This window comes from Eschscholzia californica, unplaced genomic scaffold (genome assembly GCF_041429995.1).
Source record: "Eschscholzia californica isolate CP2 unplaced genomic scaffold, dmEscCali1.0.p SCAF_2, whole genome shotgun sequence".
NCBI classification, from domain to species: Eukaryota; Viridiplantae; Streptophyta; class Magnoliopsida; order Ranunculales; family Papaveraceae; genus Eschscholzia; species Eschscholzia californica.
Window position 1 is genome coordinate 11,551,920 of NW_028238309.1, and position 13,562 is coordinate 11,565,481.

Here is a 13,562-nt window from a genome sequence, read left to right on the forward strand (position 1 = left end):
CATAAGACTTCCTACTGCAGAAGCATAAGGAATACTTTCCATTCCTTTTCTTTCCAAGTCATTTTTAGGACATTGCATGAGACTTAACTTATCTCCTTTCTGTATTGGTGTATCAGTCGGTGCACAATCCTTCATGCCAAATCTCTCTAAAACTTTTTCGATATAGCTCTTCTGAGACAAACCAAGTAGACCTTGTTTTCGATCTCGAAAAATTTCGATCCCGATCACAAATTTTGCCTCATTCATATCTTTCATTTCAAAGTTCTTAGAGAGAAATTTCTTGGTTTCATACAGTAGACCAAGATCATTAGTGGCTAGGAGTATGTCATCCACATATAAAATCAAAAATATGAACTTACTCCCACTGACCTTCTGATATATACATTGATCAACAATGTTTTCTTTAAATCCGAAGGTCACAATGGTATCATTAAACTTAAGGAACCATTGTCTGGAGGCTTGCTTAAGTCCATATATTGGCTTATTCAATTTACACACCATATGTTCCATACTCATTTCTGAGTAACCTTCTGGTTGCTCCATGTAGACCTCTTCCTCTAAACTCCCATTTAGAAAAACTGTTTTCACATCCATTTGGTGAAGCTCTAAATCATAATGAGCCACCAAAGCCATAATGATTCTAAATGAGTCTTTTCTTGATACAGGCAAAAATGTATCATGATAATCAATGCCTTCTTTCTGAGTGAAACCTTTTGCAACAAGTCTGGCTTTATATCGTTCAACTTTGCCTTTAGAGTCGAGTTTGGTCATGAAGACCCATTTACACCCGATTTTCTTACACCCTTCAGGCAATTGAACCAGATCCCAGACTTTGTTCTGTTTCATAGATTTCAACTCTTCATTCATTGCATCAATCCATTTAGAAGAATTATTGCTATTTACTGCTTGTGAAAATGAAACTGGATCTTCCTTACTTGTCCCAATGTCATATTCAGATTCCTGAAGATATACTAAATAATCAGAAGAGATCGCAGACTTCTTTATTCTCTGAGATCTGCGTAACTCTACTGGATCATGAGATTGTGGGTTTATCAATTGTTGTTCACTATCAACAGTTGGATAGTTTTCATGAGGAACAACAATATTTTCAATAGGTAAGGGTATGGGAACAGTTACCCTTACTTCTTTAATAACCACATTTCGTGGTTCAGTACTCCCACTATTCTCATGATTCTCAAGGAATCTTGCATTGCCAGTTTCAACAATTCTAGTGGTATGGTTTGGACAATAAAATCTATACCCTTTGGATTTATCAGGGTATCCAATAAAGAACCCACTGATAGTTCTTGAGTCCAATTTCTTTTCTTGTGGGTTATAGATTCTAGCTTCTGCTGCGCAACCCCAAACACGAAAGTGCCTTAAACTAGGTTTCCTACCAGTCCATAACTCAAAAGGAGTTTTAGGAACTGACTTACTAGGAACTCGGTTTAAGACATATGCAGCAGTTTTAAGAGCTTCACCCCATAACATAATGGGTAAAGTAGAGTTGCTCATCATGCTCATAACCATATCCATTAGAGTTCTATTACGCCTTTCGGCAACACCGTTCTGCTGAGGCGTTCCTGGCATTGTATACTGTGCACAAATGCCAAGTTTTTCTAGGAGTTTAGCAAACGGACCAGGATGTTGTCCCGATTCGTCATACCTTCCATAATATTCACCACCTCTGTCTGACCTGATGATTTTCACCTTTTTATCTAATTGTCTTTCAACCTTAGTGATAAAAATCTCAACAACAGTTACTGCCTGAGATTTATCATGTAACAAATAGATATACCCATAACGTGAAAAATCATCTATAAATGTGATGAAATATTTCTCTCCACCAATACATGAAATGGAGAGAGGTCCACAAATATCAGTATGGATGATCTCAAGAAGTTCTCTGCTCCTTGTGGCTCCTTTCTTGGTGTGTGTTGTTGTCTTTCCTTTTATACAATCGACACACATCCCGAAATCGGTGAAGTCTAGGTTTGACAGAATCCCATCCTTCACTAATCTCATCATTCTTTCTTTGGAGACATGCCCCAATCTTTTATGCCACAAGTTGCTAGAGTTCTCATTCATTTTATGCTCAATTCCAAAACTTACATTAGGATGCAGGCTTAAAATAGATTCAGCAAACTGATTATCAAGACTGATTTTATAAAGTTTATCATATAAAACGCCAGAACCTATAACACATTTATTTTTATACAATTCAAAACGTTGATCTCCTAAAGACAGTTTATAACCCAAAAGATCTAGTTGAAACATAGAAACTAGATTACGAGATACGGTTGGAACAAAAAGAGTATTATACAAATCTAAAAAACAACCAGTATCAAGTTTTAAACGATAGGTTCCAACAGATAAAACTTCAGAGGAAATCTGGTTCGCCATAAAAATGAAACGTTCAGTCTAACTTGGGTTTCGGCTTGAAACAAAGCCCTGCATCGTTTTAGAAACATGAACATTAGCGCCCGTGTCGAGCCACCAAGTATTAGAAGGAATTTCAACAAGATTGGATTCGAAACATACAAGAGCTAACTGCTCACCTTTCTTTTCGAACCAAGCCTTACGTTTTGGACAATCTGCCTGAAAGTGTCCAATCTTTTTACAAAAATGGCATCTGAATTCCTTCTTCTTAATATGAACCTGGGGAGCTAAAGCAGGTTCATGGTTCTTTGGTGCGACAACTTTCTTACCTTTCTTGGGCTTCCAATTCTTTCTTTTCACTTCTTGAGTAACAAGATTAGTAGAGAAACTTTCTTGTTGTCTTAACCTTGTCTCCTCTTGAACTAACATACTAGATAGTTCATTCACATTCCATTGTTCCTTAAGTGAATTGTAATTCATCTGGAATGGTCCATACTGAGGAGGCAAGGAATTCATAATAAAACGAACAAGAAAAGGCTCCTCAACATTCATACCAAGTCCATTAAGTCTCGCCGCAATGTTAGTCATTTCAATTAAGTGCTCTTGCATACCTCTCACACCGTCATACTTTATGGTAGTGAGTTGAGCCATTAGCGTGCCAGCTAGAGACTTATCGGCTGCACGAAATCTCTCCTCAACTGCATTAATGAAGTCTTTAGCATTATCAGTTTGAGGAAGGGATGACTTTATATTGCTTGCAATAGTCATTCGCATAAACATCATGCTTAGTCTGTTTGATTTTTCCCAAGCGTCAAACAATTTTTTCTCATCAGTGCTACTTGATACATTTAGAGTAGCAGGTCTATCAGACATAAGGGCTCGATCCATATCAAGAACACCTAAAGTGAACTTGACATGTTCGCTCCATTCTGAAAAAATTGAGCCAGTAAGCAAGGGAACAGACGCAGCTTGCGAATGTAGGGATATCGGCGCAGATACTGCAAACATTTAGACAATATACTATAAGCAAGTTAACTATATCAAAATTTATCCTTTGGGTCTAAATTAAGATATATACCATACCATTCATCATTTAAATACCATACATAAATGAGTCCATTAGTGTATCGTCTAACCACAAAAGGGTTCATCACCTTTGGGCAATAGAACCAAGTTCATTAGATGGTACAAAGCATTAACAATAATATTCAATCAACTTATAATTCTTCTTTGGAAAAATTACACGTTATCGAAGTAGTTTGATGCAAATTACTCGACATAAGTTTGAACGTTAATTAACCTTCTTAGATATGTAAGATTAGTTCAAAAGTCACTTTGGCAACCTTTTCACTAATTATACATATCATGGTTAAACTTTTATTCTTATTTCAAATTTTCATTTAAAACTTTTATAAAAGACAATTTTCATATACTTCAATTATTTGACTATAACAAAACTTTAATTAGCCAACATAATGAACTTTAATATTGTCTTCTTACAAGTTCTAAAATTAACCTTTGGCTCGTTTTATCGAAAATTCGAAAGGCGATAAAAACACATAAAGAAGTTTTTTCTTAAATCAAAACCAAAATTCATTAGTGGTTTTAATAACTTTGAACCAACACAAAAGAGGCTTTTATGAAACTAAATGAGTTCTTTAATACAAAGGATTTTAAGTCTCAAAAATCAACTCATATAGCTTCTTAAAATTTATTTCCAATATGGCAACTAAACATAGATTTAAAATCCGATAATTTGCCAAAACGATTTTGAACAAACATGAAGTCCACACCCATAGCTCTGATACCACATGTTATACATTCTATAAGTAGTGCTCATGAGACAAGTTAGCAATTCAAAATCTTCTCATGAACACACAAGAATCTAGGGACTCATGTTTGTCACAAAATCAATATGGAAATATGAACATTAGGTAATTATTAACATGAAATAATTACATACCTTTCTCCATTGTAGAGATTAGAAATAACTTTTAATTTGAACCAATATAAGCTCCTTTCTTGTATAAGATTAATTCCTTAATTCTCTACTTACTAGAAGATGAACTTGTATACTCTTTTCTCTTCTATTCTTCAAGCACTAGTGATGGAGATACTAGCTTGAGTTAATGAGCAAGAGCATAGCTTTCCATCTCATTCTCCATCTCTATTTATACAAGTCTCTAATCCATCATAGAGTTTGTACAAGTTACTACATGGGTGTCATGTGTCCCCTTATGTGTCAAGCAACAAGTCCATTAGGTGTCATTAGGTTTCATGAAACAAGACAAGTGTCCCTTATGTGTCAAGCCACAAGACCATTAGGTGTCAAGACACAAGACAAGTGTCCCTTATGTGTCAAGCAACTAGACCATTAAGTGTCAAGACACAAGACAACACACCTCATTAGTCTATACACCTCATGCTTATAGATGGGCCTTGTTGTCAACACATAGTTAGTGTCCATAGATTCAATACATGAATGAGTTTTATGAGCCCAACAAACCTTTAGCCCAACAAGTCTATACATGGTCTTATTGTATGGGACATACTAATGGGCCTTGTTCATGAAAATTGGCGAATGGGCCTTGCATGAACATAGCCCATGTTTACATTCTCCCACTTGGACCATACAATTGAAAACAAAATTTTAGGTTTTCAAAGATCATTTAAAACTTTTAGTAAATGTATTGGTTAAGGCTGAGGCTCAAAAACATATATATGTGCGCATTTAAAAAAAAAAAAAATAACTCCATTCATATCTAGTGAACACAATCTCATTAACAGGTAGGTTACTAATGCGAGTCATAGCGGTTACTTGTCTTAAAGCGACAAATTTCCTTCCATGTACCACGACATTAGCAACTTCCTAACATTACCATTCATTGGAGATTAGATACAAAACCAAGTACACAAGTGGTTTTGTTTCAATTCAGTTATGTCTGATTAAGACTATTCCTGTCTAATCAAGACTATTCTTGTCACTTTCACTCATTTCGATTATGCACATATGAGTAAACAAGAATTTGGAAACATAACATTCATGAGATCTCAATTAGTATTTGTAGAAACTTACATACATATCAATCCACTACGATACAAGGATTACTAAGACCCATCGTTGCAACATGTTCCTTAAAGGTCTTAGATACCAAACCCTTAGTTAGTGGATCAGCTACCATACACATGGTACTAATATGTTCTACAATTACTGTATGTTTCCGAACCTCCTCTTTTACAATAAGATATTTGAGCTCAAGGTGTTTGCTTCCTCGTGAGTTCGAATACTTATCATTTTTAGAGAAGTATACTGCGGCAGTATTATCACAATAAATTCTCAGCGGCTTGGCAATAGAGTCGACAAGTCCAAGTCCTGAGATAAAATTCCGCAGCCATAAAGCATGAATTGTGGCTTCATAACAGGCCACAAACTCAGCCTCCATTGTGCAAGATGCATAAATACTTTGCTTAATGCTTCTCCATGATATCGTTCCTCCAGCTAATAGGAACACATATCCAGAAGTGGATTTTCTACTATCAGTACATCCAGCAAAGTCGGAGTCTGAGTAACCTATTACTTCCAGATTATCTTTTCTTCTGAAAGTAAGCTTATAGTCTTTCGTTCCTTGTAAGTACCGCATCACCTTCTTTGCTGCTTTCCAGTGAGTCATCCCTGGGTTACTTTGGTAACGACCAAGCATTCCTACTGCGAAGCTAATGTCTGGACGGGTACAAACTTGCGCATACATAAGACTTCCTACTGCAGAAGCATAAGGAATACTTTCCATTCCTTTTCTTTCCAAGTCATTTTTAGGACATTGCATGAGACTTAACTTATCTCCTTTCTGTATTGGTGTATCAGTCGGTGCACAATCCTTCATGCCAAATCTCTCTAAAACTTTTTCGATATAGCTCTTCTGAGACAAACCAAGTAGACCTTGTTTTCGATCTCGAAAAATTTCGATCCCGATCACAAATTTTGCCTCATTCATATCTTTCATTTCAAAGTTCTTAGAGAGAAATTTCTTGGTTTCATACAGTAGACCAAGATCATTAGTGGCTAGGAGTATGTCATCCACATATAAAATCAAAAATATGAACTTACTCCCACTGACCTTCTGATATATACATTGATCAACAATGTTTTCTTTAAATCCGAAGGTCACAATGGTATCATTAAACTTAAGGAACCATTGTCTGGAGGCTTGCTTAAGTCCATATATTGGCTTATTCAATTTACACACCATATGTTCCATACTCATTTCTGAGTAACCTTCTGGTTGCTCCATGTAGACCTCTTCCTCTAAACTCCCATTTAGAAAAACTGTTTTCACATCCATTTGGTGAAGCTCTAAATCATAATGAGCCACCAAAGCCATAATGATTCTAAATGAGTCTTTTCTTGATACAGGCAAAAATGTATCATGATAATCAATGCCTTCTTTCTGAGTGAAACCTTTTGCAACAAGTCTGGCTTTATATCGTTCAACTTTGCCTTTAGAGTCGAGTTTGGTCATGAAGACCCATTTACACCCGATTTTCTTACACCCTTCAGGCAATTGAACCAGATCCCAGACTTTGTTCTGTTTCATAGATTTCAACTCTTCATTCATTGCATCAATCCATTTAGAAGAATTATTGCTATTTACTGCTTGTGAAAATGAAACTGGATCTTCCTTACTTGTCCCAATGTCATATTCAGATTCCTGAAGATATACTAAATAATCAGAAGAGATCGCAGACTTCTTTATTCTCTGAGATCTGCGTAACTCTACTGGATCATGAGATTGTGGGTTTATCAATTGTTGTTCACTATCAACAGTTGGATAGTTTTCATGAGGAACAACAATATTTTCAATAGGTAAGGGTATGGGAACAGTTACCCTTACTTCTTTAATAACCACATTTCGTGGTTCAGTACTCCCACTATTCTCATGATTCTCAAGGAATCTTGCATTGCCAGTTTCAACAATTCTAGTGGTATGGTTTGGACAATAAAATCTATACCCTTTGGATTTATCAGGGTATCCAATAAAGAACCCACTGATAGTTCTTGAGTCCAATTTCTTTTCTTGTGGGTTATAGATTCTAGCTTCTGCTGCGCAACCCCAAACACGAAAGTGCCTTAAACTAGGTTTCCTACCAGTCCATAACTCAAAAGGAGTTTTAGGAACTGACTTACTAGGAACTCGGTTTAAGACATATGCAGCAGTTTTAAGAGCTTCACCCCATAACATAATGGGTAAAGTAGAGTTGCTCATCATGCTCCTAACCATATCCATTAGAGTTCTATTACGCCTTTCGGCAACACCGTTCTGCTGAGGCGTTCCTGGCATTGTATACTGTGCACAAATGCCAAGTTTTTCTAGGAGTTTAGCAAACGGACCAGGATGTTGTCCCGATTCGTCATACCTTCCATAATATTCACCACCTCTGTCTGACCTGATGATTTTCACCTTTTTATCTAATTGTCTTTCAACCTTAGTGATAAAAATCTCAACAACAGTTACTGCCTGAGATTTATCATGTAACAAATAGATATACCCATAACGTGAAAAATCATCTATAAATGTGATGAAATATTTCTCTCCACCAATACATGAAATGGAGAGAGGTCCACAAATATCAGTATGGATGATCTCAAGAAGTTCTCTGCTCCTTGTGGCTCCTTTCTTGGTGTGTGTTGTTGTCTTTCCTTTTATACAATCGACACACATCCCGAAATCGGTGAAGTCTAGGTTTGACAGAATCCCATCCTTCACTAATCTCATCATTCTTTCTTTGGAGACATGCCCCAATCTTTTATGCCACAAGTTGCTAGAGTTCTCATTCATTTTATGCTCAATTCCAAAACTTACATTAGGATGCAGGCTTAAAATAGATTCAGCAAACTGATTATCAAGACTGATTTTATAAAGTTTATCATATAAAACGCCAGAACCTATAACACATTTATTTTTATACAATTCAAAACGTTGATCTCCTAAAGACAGTTTATAACCCAAAAGATCTAGTTGAAACATAGAAACTAGATTACGAGATACGGTTGGAACAAAAAGAGTATTATACAAATCTAAAAAACAACCAGTATCAAGTTTTAAACGATAGGTTCCAACAGATAAAACTTCAGAGGAAATCTGGTTCGCCATAAAAATGAAACGTTCAGTCTAACTTGGGTTTCGGCTTGAAACAAAGCCCTGCATCGTTTTAGAAACATGAACATTAGCGCCCGTGTCGAGCCACCAAGTATTAGAAGGAATTTCAACAAGATTGGATTCGAAACATACAAGAGCTAACTGCTCACCTTTCTTTTCGAACCAAGCCTTACGTTTTGGACAATCTGCCTGAAAGTGTCCAATCTTTTTACAAAAATGGCATCTGAATTCCTTCTTCTTAATATGAACCTGGGGAGCTAAAGCAGGTTCATGGTTCTTTGGTGCGACAACTTTCTTACCTTTCTTGGGCTTCCAATTCTTTCTTTTCACTTCTTGAGTAACAAGATTAGTAGAGAAACTTTCTTGTTGTCTTAACCTTGTCTCCTCTTGAACTAACATACTAGATAGTTCATTCACATTCCATTGTTCCTTAAGTGAATTGTAATTCATCTGGAATGGTCCATACTGAGGAGGCAAGGAATTCATAATAAAACGAACAAGAAAAGGCTCCTCAACATTCATACCAAGTCCATTAAGTCTCGCCGCAATGTTAGTCATTTCAATTAAGTGCTCTTGCATACCTCTCACACCGTCATACTTTATGGTAGTGAGTTGAGCCATTAGCGTGCCAGCTAGAGACTTATCGGCTGCACGAAATCTCTCCTCAACTGCATTAATGAAGTCTTTAGCATTATCAGTTTGAGGAAGGGATGACTTTATATTGCTTGCAATAGTCATTCGCATAAACATCATGCTTAGTCTGTTTGATTTTTCCCAAGCGTCAAACAATTTTTTCTCATCAGTGCTACTTGATACATTTAGAGTAGCAGGTCTATCAGACATAAGGGCTCGATCCATATCAAGAACACCTAAAGTGAACTTGACATGTTCGCTCCATTCTGAAAAAATTGAGCCAGTAAGCAAGGGAACAGACGCAGCTTGCGAATGTAGGGATATCGGCGCAGATACTGCAAACATTTAGACAATATACTATAAGCAAGTTAACTATATCAAAATTTATCCTTTGGGTCTAAATTAAGATATATACCATACCATTCATCATTTAAATACCATACATAAATGAGTCCATTAGTGTATCGTCTAACCACAAAAGGGTTCATCACCTTTGGGCAATAGAACCAAGTTCATTAGATGGTACAAAGCATTAACAATAATATTCAATCAACTTATAATTCTTCTTTGGAAAAATTACACGTTATCGAAGTAGTTTGATGCAAATTACTCGACATAAGTTTGAACGTTAATTAACCTTCTTAGATATGTAAGATTAGTTCAAAAGTCACTTTGGCAACCTTTTCACTAATTATACATATCATGGTTAAACTTTTATTCTTATGTCAAATTTTCATTTAAAACTTTTATAAAAGACAATTTTCATATACTTCAATTATTTGACTATAACAAAACTTTAATTAGCCAACATAATGAACTTTAATATTGTCTTCTTACAAGTTCTAAAATTAACCTTTGGCTCGTTTTATCGAAAATTCGAAAGGCGATAAAAACACATAAAGAAGTTTTTTCTTAAATCAAAACCAAAATTCATTAGTGGTTTTAATAACTTTGAACCAACACAAAAGAGGCTTTTATGAAACTAAATGAGTTCTTTAATACAAAGGATTTTAAGTCTCAAAAATCAACTCATATAGCTTCTTAAAATTTATTTCCAATATGGCAACTAAACATAGATTTAAAATCCGATAATTTGCCAAAACGATTTTGAACAAACATGAAGTCCACACCCATAGCTCTGATACCACATGTTATACATTCTATAAGTAGTGCTCATGAGACAAGTTAGCAATTCAAAATCTTCTCATGAACACACAAGAATCTAGGGACTCATGTTTGTCACAAAATCAATATGGAAATATGAACATTAGGTAATTATTAACATGAAATAATTACATACCTTTCTCCATTGTAGAGATTAGAAATAACTTTTAATTTGAACCAATATAAGCTCCTTTCTTGTATAAGATTAACTCCTTAACTCTCTACTTACTAGAAGATGAACTTGTATACTCTTTTCTCTTCTATTCTTCAAGCACTAGTGATGGAGATACTAGCTTGAGTTAATGAGCAAGAGCATAGCTTTCCATCTCATTCTCCATCTCTATTTATACAAGTCTCTAATCCATCATAGAGTTTGTACAAGTTACTACATGGGTGTCATGTGTCCCCTTATGTGTCAAGCAACAAGTCCATTAGGTGTCATTAGGTTTCATGAAACAAGACAAGTGTCCCTTATGTGTCAAGCCACAAGACCATTAGGTGTCAAGACACAAGACAAGTGTCCCTTATGTGTCAAGCAACTAGACCATTAAGTGTCAAGACACAAGACAACACACCTCATTAGTCTATACACCTCATGCTTATAGATGGGCCTTGTTGTCAACACATAGTTAGTGTCCATAGATTCAATACATGAATGAGTTTTATGAGCCCAACAAACCTTTAGCCCAACAAGTCTATACATGGTCTTATTGTATGGGACATACTAATGGGCCTTGTTCATGAAAAGTAGCGAATGGGCCTTGCATGAACATAGCCCATGTTTACATTCTCCCACTTGGACCATACAATTGAAAACAAAATTTTAGGTTTTCAAAGATCATTTAAAACTTTTAGTAAATGTATTGGTTAAGGCTGAGGCTCAAAAACATATATATGCGCGCATTTTAAAAAAAAAAAAATAACTCCATTCATATCTAGTGAACACAATCTCATTAACAGGTAGGTTACTAATGCGAGTCATAGCGGTTACTTGTCTTAAAGCGACAAATTTCCTTCCATGTACCACGACATTAGCAACTTCCTAACATTACCATTCATTGGAGATTAGATACAAAACCAAGTACACAAGTGGTTTTGTTTCAATTCAGTTATGTCTGATTAAGACTATTCCTGTCTAATCAAGACTATTCTTGTCACTTTCACTCATTTCGATTATGCACATATGAGTAAACAAGAATTTGGAAACATAACATTCATGAGATCTCAATTAGTATTTGTAGAAACTTACATACATATCAATCCACTACGATACAAGGATTACTAAGACCCATCGTTGCAACATGTTCCTTAAAGGTCTTAGATACCAAACCCTTAGTTAGTGGATCAGCTACCATACACATGGTACTAATATGTTCTACAATTACTGTATGTTTCCGAACCTCCTCTTTTACAATAAGATATTTGAGCTCAAGGTGTTTGCTTCCTCGTGAGTTCGAATACTTATCATTTTTAGAGAAGTATACTGCGGCAGTATTATCACAATAAATTCTCAGCGGCTTGGCAATAGAGTCGACAAGTCCAAGTCCTGAGATAAAATTCCGCAGCCATAAAGCATGAATTGTGGCTTCATAACAGGCCACAAACTCAGCCTCCATTGTGCAAGATGCATAAATACTTTGCTTAATGCTTCTCCATGATATCGTTCCTCCAGCTAATAGGAACACATATCCAGAAGTGGATTTTCTACTATCAGTACATCCAGCAAAGTCGGAGTCTGAGTAACCTATTACTTCCAGATTATCTTTTCTTCTGAAAGTAAGCTTATAGTCTTTCGTTCCTTGTAAGTACCGCATCACCTTCTTTGCTGCTTTCCAGTGAGTCATCCCTGGGTTACTTTGGTAACGACCAAGCATTCCTACTGCGAAGCTAATGTCTGGACGGGTACAAACTTGCGCATACATAAGACTTCCTACTGCAGAAGCATAAGGAATACTTTCCATTCCTTTTCTTTCCAAGTCATTTTTAGGACATTGCATGAGACTTAACTTATCTCCTTTCTGTATTGGTGTATCAGTCGGTGCACAATCCTTCATGCCAAATCTCTCTAAAACTTTTTCGATATAGCTCTTCTGAGACAAACCAAGTAGACCTTGTTTTCGATCTCGAAAAATTTCGATCCCGATCACAAATTTTGCCTCATTCATATCTTTCATTTCAAAGTTCTTAGAGAGAAATTTCTTGGTTTCATACAGTAGACCAAGATCATTAGTGGCTAGGAGTATGTCATCCACATATAAAATCAAAAATATGAACTTACTCCCACTGACCTTCTGATATATACATTGATCAACAATGTTTTCTTTAAATCCGAAGGTCACAATGGTATCATTAAACTTAAGGAACCATTGTCTGGAGGCTTGCTTAAGTCCATATATTGGCTTATTCAATTTACACACCATATGTTCCATACTCATTTCTGAGTAACCTTCTGGTTGCTCCATGTAGACCTCTTCCTCTAAACTCCCATTTAGAAAAACTGTTTTCACATCCATTTGGTGAAGCTCTAAATCATAATGAGCCACCAAAGCCATAATGATTCTAAATGAGTCTTTTCTTGATACAGGCAAAAATGTATCATGATAATCAATGCCTTCTTTCTGAGTGAAACCTTTTGCAACAAGTCTGGCTTTATATCGTTCAACTTTGCCTTTAGAGTCGAGTTTGGTCATGAAGACCCATTTACACCCGATTTTCTTACACCCTTCAGGCAATTGAACCAGATCCCAGACTTTGTTCTGTTTCATAGATTTCAACTCTTCATTCATTGCATCAATCCATTTAGAAGAATTATTGCTATTTACTGCTTGTGAAAATGAAACTGGATCTTCCTTACTTGTCCCAATGTCATATTCAGATTCCTGAAGATATACTAAATAATCAGAAGAGATCGCAGACTTCTTTATTCTCTGAGATCTGCGTAACTCTACTGGATCATGAGATTGTGGGTTTATCAATTGTTGTTCACTATCAACAGTTGGATAGTTTTCATGAGGAACAACAATATTTTCAATAGGTAAGGGTATGGGAACAGTTACCCTTACTTCTTTAATAACCACATTTCGTGGTTCAGTACTCCCACTATTCTCATGATTCTCAAGGAATCTTGCATTGCCAGTTTCAACAATTCTAGTGGTATGGTTTGGACAATAAAATCTATACCCTTTGGATTTATCAGGGTATCCAATAAAGAACCCACTGATAGTTCTTGAG

General features: G+C 35.9%; 2 pseudogenes; both read right to left on the bottom strand.

Moving 5' to 3' along the window:
- Positions 1-5,462: 5,462 nt before the first annotated feature.
- On the bottom strand, positions 5,463-6,125 carry LOC147556214 (secreted RxLR effector protein 161 pseudogene; annotated as a pseudogene).
- A 5,462-nt stretch (positions 6,126-11,587) lies between these two features.
- LOC147556215 (secreted RxLR effector protein 161 pseudogene) lies at positions 11,588-12,250 on the bottom strand (annotated as a pseudogene).
- Between the last annotated feature and the right edge of the window lie 1,312 nt (positions 12,251-13,562).